The 10074-nt window shown below is 49.5% G+C and overlaps 1 pseudogene; it reads left to right on the top strand.

Annotated features, from left to right (window-relative positions):
- Positions 1 to 6621: 6621 nt before the first annotated feature.
- LOC116092550 lies at positions 6622 to 7358 on the top strand (annotated as a pseudogene).
- The last annotated feature ends 2716 nt before the right edge of the window (positions 7359 to 10074 follow it).

Raw genomic sequence — 10074 nt, 5'->3', positions numbered from 1 at the left:
CTGGTAAGGCAACAGATTGAAATGGTGAGCTTTTCATCTCTGTCATTTACAGAGATCTCAAACTTTTGCAATGAAATTTAAACTTTTCAGCCACAAACACGTGAAGACTCCTTTCTAGAAGCACGTTTGGCTTGGGATTGTTCCTACAAACTGGCAAATCGATTGTGGTTTTCCTGCCCTTCTCTACAAAATCAATTCAAAAGAAGAAAGACGCCCTGCTACAAAATACTCATCCCCGGTACCCGGAAGTACCGCCCAGGGCCCAGGAAACCGGCCCTCTGCTTTCCCAGCCTCCTTTGCAGCATGGGCCAGCCATGTGATCGAGTTCTGATCTAAGAGCTACAAAGAACTGCATTCTGGGTATTGGAGAAATAGCTCAGCGAATAGAGCATTTGCAAATATGTGGTCCTGAGTTTGACTCCCAGAGCCACAGAAGGATGCTGGCTGTATGTGAGGGTGTATGTTCCTTATCTCGCTCGCTCACAGGGAATCACTTCTGCGAGAGGTGGTCTGGAGACGACACACAGGGAGGTGGGAAGTGAAGCAGAAAAGGGGAAGAGGACCAATCATTTCATGGAGACACACCTTAGGGCTGCCCCCTGAGGGACAAGTGAACTGGGGCATTAAGCCATCCACGCCGACCTGCTCCACGCATGACCAGCCTGCCAGAGCTCTGAGGCAGTGCCTCAGGCTCTTTCCTGTTGCTGTGTCATAATCAAAAGCAACATAGAGGGTAGGGGTTTGTTCTGGCCCTCAGTTCAAGAGCACAGTCCATCCCTGTGAGGAAGTCAAAGAGGGCAGGCCGGAGCTTGAAGCCGCTGTCCACCCTGCATCCACCATCAAGAACCGGAGATCAATGGTTACACGCGGAAGCTCAGCTTCCTCTCTCCACAAATACAGTCCAGGATTCCGTCCAGGGAATGATGTCACCCATGGTGAGAAGGTCTTCCCACCTCAGCTAACAAAAACCATGGCAATCCCCCAAAGCGTGTCCTAGTGTGAACTCCCAGGTGATTCTAGATTCTGTCAAGTTGACAATGGACACTAACCATCACAGACAGAGTCTCGGCTACTATGAGTAATCAGAGAACGACCTAGGTTGATGGGCTGGCATGGGGGTACAGGGAGCTGGAGGGTTCAGAAGGTGTGGGTGTCCGGCGGAATTTCGTCAACCTTTTTCAGGGTCGCCATTTGTCAGTACCTTGCTCAGCTCCGGAACTGTCCCCTGAATTGTCTGTGCCCATTTCCCTCCAGTTCCGTGCTAGGGAAATCAATCACCAGTGCATTCATACGGAGCACAATGGTAACCCACACAGCAGCAGCAACCCGCTGGGAACTCCACGGTCTGGCGTGGTCCTCATCTCTGGGTGCTCCACCTGAAGTGCCATTGTCTATCTAGACATGGAACAAAGGTCTTGTCTTCTCGCAGAGTCACAGGCAAAAGCTCCCAGAGGCAAAGTAAAAGAATAAGAAAAGGGACTGACCAGATGGCTCACTGGATAACGGAGCTTGCCACCAAACATGATGACCTGAGTTCTAGTCCTAGGACCCACACTCCCAAAAGTGACGGACTCAAGGTACACACACATAGACACGCACGTGCGCATGCACTCATATATAGACACACAGCAAGAGGGAGACATAAGTAAAATGAAAGAAAGAAAGAAAGAAGGAAAGAAAGAAAGGAAGAAAGAAAGATAAAAGATTTCTACATATTCAGAATGTAGAGTGGAGGAGGGGGGAGAATCCAAGCCTGGAAGGCTAAGTAAGGTAAGACAGAAGAAACGGATACTGGGAAAAAGCCTAGCACAGAGGACCATGGAGGGCTAAAAAAGCAGAACATATGCCCTTTCAGTAACATCCTCCACAGAAATAGAAGGTGAGAATTGGACCCCAAACCTTGTCACTACGTTGATTTGATCAGTGGGACCCTTGTGGGGTTGTCAGCCTCTGAAGGAGCAAGCAAGAAGTCAGGATTGGTGCAGGGCGGTGGTGGTGCACACCTTTAATCCCAGCACTTGGGAGGCAGAGGCAGGTGGATTTCTGAGTTCGAGGCCAGCCTGGTCTACAGAGTGAGTTCCAGGACAGCCAGGGCTACTCAGAGAAACCCTGTCTCGAAAACAAAACAAAACAAAACAAAAAAAGAAGTCAGGGATGGACAAAACAAACTTTCCTGCTCTCCTGTGAACCGGAGGACCCATGTCCTAGTCAGGGTTGCTGGTGCTCTGACAAAACACCATGGCGGAAAGCAGTGCAGGGAGCAGAGGGTGTCCTTCACTCAGAGCTCCGTATAACCATCCATCATCCAAGGCGCACGGCAGGAACCTGGAGGCAGGAACCTGGAGGCAGGAACCTGGAGGCAGGAGCTGATGCAGAGGCCATGGAGGCAGGAACCTGGAGGCAGGAACCTGGAGGCAGGGACCTGGAGGCAGGAACCTGGAGACAGGAGCTGATGCAGAGGCCATGGAGGCAGGAACCTGGAGACAGGAGCTGATGCAGAGGCCATGGAGGCAGGAACCTGGAGGCAGGAACCTGGAGGCAGGAACCTGGAGGCAGGAACCTGGAGGCAGGAACCTGAAGGCAGGAGCTGATGCAGAGGCCATGGAGGCAGGAACCTGGAGGCAGGAACCTGGAGGCAGGAGCTGATGCAAAGGCCATGGAGGCAGGAACCTGGAGGCAGGAACCTGGAGGCAGGGACCTGGAGGCAGGAACCTGGAGGCAGGAGCTGATGCAGAGGCCACGGAGGGTGCTGCTTACTGGCCTGCTTCCCTGGCTTACTCAGTTTGCTTTCTTATAGAACCCAGGACCACCAGCCCAGGGATGACTCCACCCACATGGGCTAGGCCCTCCCCCATCAATCACTAAGAAAATAGCCTACAGGTTTATGTCCAGCCAGATCTTAGGGAGGCATTTTCTTGAGATTCCCTTCTTTCAGATGTCTTTAGCCTGTGTGAAGTTGAGGTAAAACACAACCAGCACCATCAAACAAGGTGGATGACTCTTCAGTACTGACAGAGAGATTGTCCTCTGGCCTCTGCACACACACACACACACACACACACACACACACACACACACACACGCACATGCACACACACATACACATGTGATTTTACACACACACACACATTCACAAACACATGCACACACACACACACACACACATATACACATGTGATTAAATCTTGTTACAGAAAACCGTTTTACTCCTGTACGCTCAGGCTTGTGTGCTGTGACTACCTCACCCACCCAGGAAGCCTGAGCTCAAGCTGTCAGCATGTCTTGATGTTAAAGCCCCTGCTCCAATTTCATTCTGTGGCTACGAAAAGAATACTGGCAGAAAGCAACTTAGGAGAAGAAAGGATTCACTTGGTGTCTTAGTCAGGGTTTACTGCTGTGAACAGACACCGTGACCAACTCTTATAAAGGACCACATTCAATTGGGGCTGGCTTAGAGGTTCAGAGGTTCAGTCCATTATCATCAAGGTGGGAACATGGCAGCATCCATGCAGGCATGGTGCAAGAGGAGCTGAGAGTTCTACATCTTCATCTGAAGGCTGCTAGCAGAATACTGACTTCCAGGCAGCTAGGGTGAGGGTCTTAAATCCCACGCCCACAGTGACACAACTACTCCAACAAGGTCACACCTCCAAATAGTGTCACTCCCTGGCCCGAGCATACACAAACCATCCCACTTGGTTTACACTTTCAGGTCACCGTCCATGCTGAGGGAAGTCACAACAGAAACTCAGGCAACAAGAACTAGAAACAGGAACCAGAGGAACCCCACGTGCTGGCTTGCTCACAGGCCCAGGAACAGCTAGCTTTCTCAGACAGCCCGCCTGCTTACGGAATTGTCAAGATGAAACCAGAGCTCTCATCTTAAAGCTCTGGTTCTCAGCCTTCCTAATGCTGTGGCTCTTTAACACAGCTCCTCATGTTGTGGTGACTCCAACCATAGAACTATTTTCGTTGCTTCTTCATAACTGTAATGTTGTTACTGTTACAAACCATAATGTATTGGTCTTCTTTTCTTTTGGTTTCTTGAGACGGGGTTTCTCTGTGTATCCCTGGCTGTCCTGGAACTCACTCTGTAGACCAGGCTGGCCTCAAACTCAGAGATCTACCTGCCTCTGCCTCCCAAGTGCTGGGGATCAAAGGAGGGAGCCACTGTCAGTCTGTTAATATCTGTGTTTTCTGACAGTCTTGCAAAAGGGCCATTCAATGCCACTGCTGCCACCACCACCACCCCTGAGTTGCGTCCCACGGTTTTGAACCACTGTCCTAAAGGGAATAGAACTGACTTTGAGTGCCCATGGCCCAGGAGCACAGGTTCAGATTTCTCCGAATTCCACATCCAATGTGGATGCAGTTTCATGTTTGTAAAGCTGTACCGAACAGAGAAAGTCATAAATCAAAGTAAGTTTAAATTACAGGGGTGGGTACATCAGAGGGGTGGGTACATCAGAGGGGTGGGTACGTCAGGCGGGTACCGAGATGTGGGAGATGATTTTCTATAAACTCAAGATCCTACCTGATGGCATCATTAGCCTTCGGATTGGTGGACACTCATTGCCTACCAAGTTAATTCTAAAAGATTCTCCATCTGTTATCAGATGTTACAGAGGAGAGTGAGGAAATTCGCCCAAGACAAAGTCTTGAACCTGCAACATCCCGAACTCTCCACGGTCCTGAAATTCTAAGCGGCCACTCCATTGCTGCAAGACACAGCTGCTTTTCAAAAGTTTTCATTCACGAATGGTGCTACCCACGATGGGCTGGGCCTCCTACCACTGGGTGTGCCCACAGACTAGCCCAAGTGCCAAGAGAGTGCCAAGTCCAGGTAGTGCCAAGTCATCCCTCAACTAAGATTCCCTTCTCTGATGATCCCACACTGGGTCACATTGACAGTTCAAACTAACTGGGACGACATAGCAGTGACACTCAGTAGTTAGTGTTCTCTTCCGCAGTCTCTTTCCTGAGGGCCTCTGGGCATGTGGCCACAGCCACTCGTGTCCCTTCCTGGCTATCTGTCCCTTCACTTCTGTAGAGTCAAGTGACCTCCCCTGTGTTATCTCCTATTGTCTCCACTAGAGCCCAGTTATTGTAAATTTTCTTCCAAGCAGGTTCCCAGTCAACATTTAGAGAGGGTTCTTTAAGAACTGCGACAGCTCTGGTCACCCAGCAAACACCAACCAAAAAAAAGGGGGTGGGGCGGGGAGGGTGTGACTTGCTTTTGGAAGTGAATTTTTTTCTTTTTTAACAAAAAGATTGTGTGTGTGTGTGTGTGTGTGTGTGTGTGTGTGTGTGTGTGTGTGGTGTACGTGCTTAGGGGTTCCTGCAGAGGCCAGAAGGTACCAGATCCCTGTGGGGCAGTAGTCTGTACAGCAACCTAGTCCCGGTTGAGTAAGAGGTCTGGAACTCTGGAGACCCGGTGGGTGGTAACTTCTGCCTGCATGGGAGGGAAGGTGATTGACCACGCCTCCTGGGTCCCTGGCTCCTGTTTCAGTCACAGCCCCTCCCCTCCCCACAGGCCCCTGCCGGAGAGGTGTGTGATATTGGTCATGTATTAGCAGCACCAAGCCTTCTTACATGCAAATAAAGATTCCCCAAGATCTCAGCTCAAACCAATGAGAAATACCTGCTGTGGAATCACCCCCAAAACTGTGTATAAATCCTGTCCAGGGAATTAAAGGCTTGCTAAAGATCTACTCCATGGTCTGAGCCTTTTGTTCTAAGAGCTGCAACACTTAGGGAAGAAGTCTACTCTCCTGAAACCCAGCCTGAAGCTGCGCCTCACTCCTCACTGTATACACGGCCTCTCGTCAGTCCAGCCCAACACAACCCAGCGCTGGGTGGCACGGAGCAATTGAGCGGCCTGGAAGACACGGCAGAGATGGAGATGAGGCCAACTGCAGCAGCGGACATGTGGCAGAAGTCACTTCTCCCCGCCCATGCTCTCTTCCCTTCACTGGAACTCAGAGAGCTCCTTGAAAGCCTCCAGCACACAGGCCCGCCTGGCAGATCCCCCAGTACACAGGCCGGCAGATGCCCTGGAGCTGGCCGTACAAGCATTGGCCAGCTCCCCAGTATGGGTGCTGGAAACTGAACTTGCCCTGCAAGAATAGCAAATGCTCTTAATCACTGAGTCACCTCTCCAGGCATCAACAAATCAATGTTTTTTAAAGCTAGGGTGTCATATAGCTCAGGGGGGCCTGAACCCTCTATGTGGTTGGACATGACCTTGGATCCCTGGCCTTCCTGCCACTGCCTCCTGAGTGCTAGGATGCTAGGCATGTGCTACCATAGCTGGTACTTGACAAATCCATTTTTAAAGCATATTCCCCCCACCTTTATTTTTGCATCAGTGTGGATTAAACTTGAGATCTTGTACAGGCAAGCGAATGCTCTGCCACTGATCCACACCCCAGCCTAGTGTATTGTCTTTTAACCCATCTTTTTCCAGTCTCGTTTGTTGTTAAAGCAATATAGCAAAGTTGTGAATATATTTTACTAGAAAAAAAAAACTTCGACAGCCATTGCAGTACATTGAGCTCCATAGAGACAGCGCCAGGGCAAGCGAGAGCCGGACGGGCACTGGACGACTCTGTACCTTGCGGAGGAAAATCAACTAAACATGGGCAAAGGAGATCCTAAGAAGCCTAGAGGCAAAATGTCCTCATACGCATTCTTTGTGCAAACTTGCCGGGAGGAGCACAGGAAGAAGCACCCGGATGTTTCTGTCAACTTCTCAGAGTTCTCCAAGAAGTGCTCAGAGAGGTGGAAGACCATGTCTGCTAAAGAAAAGGGGAAATTTGAAGATATGGCAAAGGCTGACAAGGCTCGTTATGAAAGAGAAATGAAAACCTACATCCCCCCAAAGGGGAGACCAAAAAGAAGTTCAAGGACCCCAATGCACCCAAGAGGCCTCCTTCAGCCTTCTTCTTGTTCTGTTCTGAGTACCGCCCTAAAATCAAAGGCTAGCATCCTGGCTTATCCATTGGTGATGTTGCAAAGAAACTAGGAGAGATGTGGAACAACACTGCAGCTGATGACAAGCAGCCCTATGAGAAGAAGGCTGCCAAGCTGAAGGAGAAGTACGAGAAGGATATTGCTGCCTACAGAGCTAAAGAAAAACCCGATGCAGCGAAAAACGGGGTGGTCAAGGCTGAAAGGAGCAAGAAAAAGAAGGAAGAGGAAGATGAGGAGGATGAAGAGGAGGAGGAGGAAGAAGACGAAGATGAAGAAGATGATGATGATGAATAAGTTGGTTCTAGCACAGTTTTTTTCTTGTCTATAAAGCATTTAACCCCCCTGTACACAACTCACTCCTTTTAAAGAAAAAAATTGAAATGTAAGGCTGTGTAAGATTTGTCTTTTTAAAAAAAAAAAAAGAAAAAGAAAAAAAAAACTTCATATGATTATCATCGAAGATTTGTGTTTGAAAAAGAAGAAGAATCTAGATAAGCTGAAGTAGAGAGTATACATAATATATATTGCATATTCCAGTGAGCCTCAGAAATCATCATGTCTCCAACCAGTCGGAGCTGGAATTATGAGCACACACCATCACACCTGGCTTTTTTACATGGGTTCTGGAAGTGTGAACTCAGATCCTCACACTACTGATGGAGCCATCACCTCGGAACCATCACCTTGGAACCATCATCTCAGAGCTATTACCTCAGAGCCATCACTTCAGAGCCATCACCTCAGAGCCATCATCTCAGAGCTATCACCTCAGAGCCATCATCACCTCAGAGCCATCATCACCTCAGATCCATCATCACCTCAGAGCAATCACCTCAGAGCCATCATCACCTCAGAGCCATCATCACCTCACAGTCATCATCACTTCACAGCCATCATCACCTCAGAGCCATCATCACCTTGGAGCCATCACCTCAGAGCCATCATCTCAGAGCCATCACCTCGGAGCCATCATCACCTCAGATCCATCATCTCAGAGTAATCATTACCTCAGGGCCATCATCTCAGAGCAATCATCCCCTCAGATCCATCATCACCTCAGAGTCATCACCTCAGAGCCATCACCCCAGAGCCATCATCACCTCAGAGTCATTACCCCAGAGCCATCATCACCTCAGAGCCATCACCTCAGAGCCATCACCTCAGAGTCATCACCTCAGTGCCATCATCACCTCAGAGCCATCACCTCAGAGCCATCACCTCAGAGTCATCACCTCAGTGCCATCATCACCTCAGAGCCATCATCACCTCAGAGTCATCATCACCTCAGAGCCATCATCACCTCAGAGCCATCACCTCAGAATCATCACCTTGGAGCCAACACCTCGGCCCTCCATTTAACCTTTTTGCCTCAAGTCACCAGTCTTTATGATAGCAGAAAGTGTAGTCACTTCTAGACAAACCGCATCACTTTGAGTTAAGTAACCATCTAGTTTGGTATATTGCATGCATGAGCATGTGCTCCTCCCAGCCTCTCCCTCCCTTGGGCAGCCTCGAAAAGGTGGGGACACTTTAGACTGGTCACCTTGACGAGCACAGTGTCACTTGCTACCATTCTCTGCTCTTCAGCTGCATCTCTTCTGGATTTTGGTGTGGGGGACATTGATCTCATTCCTGTTGTGTCTCTGATCCTTGAGTCTGCTGAGGTCAACGTACAGCTTCTACCCTGGCGTCCAAGTGTCCTGCTCCATGCCAACTACTGTGCCATGTTCCAGCAAGCCAACTGCTAGTGGCCATTCCACACAAGGATAGTGCAAAGCGCATTTTTTGTTGTTGTTGTTGTTTTGGTTTGGTTTTTTAGGGTTTTTTTGGTTGGTTGGTTGGTTGGGTGGGTTTTTTGTTTTTTCGAGACAGGGTTTCTCTGTGTAGCCTTGGCTGTCCTGGAACTCACTCTGTAGACCAGGCTGGCCACGAACTCAGAAATCCACCTGCCTCTGCCTCCCAAATGCTGGGATTAAAAGCATACGCTACTACTGCCCTGCGCAAAGCACATTTTTTTAAAAAAAAAAATAGTTCATTTATTTTTATTTTATGTACATTAGTGCTTTGACTGTGTGTTTGAGGGTGTGAGGGAGTCAGATCCCCTGGAAAGGTAACTACAGACACTTTCGAGCTGCCATGTGGGTACTGGGAATTGAACCTTAGTCCTCTGAAAGAGCAACCAATACTCTGAAATTTGACCTGAAAGCGCGCACGAGCGCACGCGCGTGTGTGTGCACACACACACACACACACTCGTGTACAGTTGCCCAGATGCATTTCTCAGTGGTGCATGCTTAGGTAAGCTTTGGAGTCCAGTTCCTAAAGCAGGGAGCAAGGCTTAGTCAGTGAAGTGAAATCTGAGAACCTGACTTTGATTTTCCAGAACGTATTTGATGGAGGGAGCGAAAGGGCACAAGCTTGTAATCCCAGCGCTGGGAAGTAAAGGCGGGTGGATCTCCGGGACTGCTGGCCAGTCGGTGTGTTCCGAAGCAACAAGAGACCCTGTCTTAGAAAGGAGAACAGGAAGGAAAAGAGGAAAAACAGACTTACGGTGGATGGCACCCAAGGAACGACACAGAGGGGCTCAAAGAAGCAAAAAGAAAAGGGTCGGTTGTGCAAACAGAAGTCACAAGCAAAGGGCAGCAGTGAATCTAAGGGGGTAAAGCCAAAAGCGATGGGAACATGGTAGGATTCCCCACAGCCCAACGTGGCAACAAAGCCAGGGTCCCTGAGAGGGAGGGGTCCCGAGGCGGCACAGGAAATCAGAATCGAAGCCACCTCACGGTGCCACCATCCTTAAGAGAACTAAGCTGAGCATGCACCAGAAAGCACAAATCCGGAACTCAACAAGGATGGCGAAAAATTAGCATGGAGCCACAGACAGGTGAGTCTCCAGAGGGAACCGGTCAAGGGTCAGAAAGTGAAAGCGAGGCTCTCTCTTAGACCAGAGCAAGGGCTACGTCTGGGAAGAACTTGGCCCCAGACCAGGAAAGCTTGAGCCTTTGGCCTTGCAAGAGGTAAAGCTGCACGGGTTTGGTCCTGGAATTTGACTCTTTGGGCTTTCATCTTCTGGCTTTGCCAAATTCTCGGGGGGGGGGGGGG

This window comes from Mastomys coucha, unplaced genomic scaffold (assembly GCF_008632895.1).
Source record: "Mastomys coucha isolate ucsf_1 unplaced genomic scaffold, UCSF_Mcou_1 pScaffold15, whole genome shotgun sequence".
Lineage (NCBI taxonomy): Eukaryota > Metazoa > Chordata > Mammalia > Rodentia > Muridae > Mastomys > Mastomys coucha.
The sequence above is the reverse complement of the archived record's forward strand: the minus strand, read 5'-3'. Positions and strand labels throughout refer to the sequence as shown.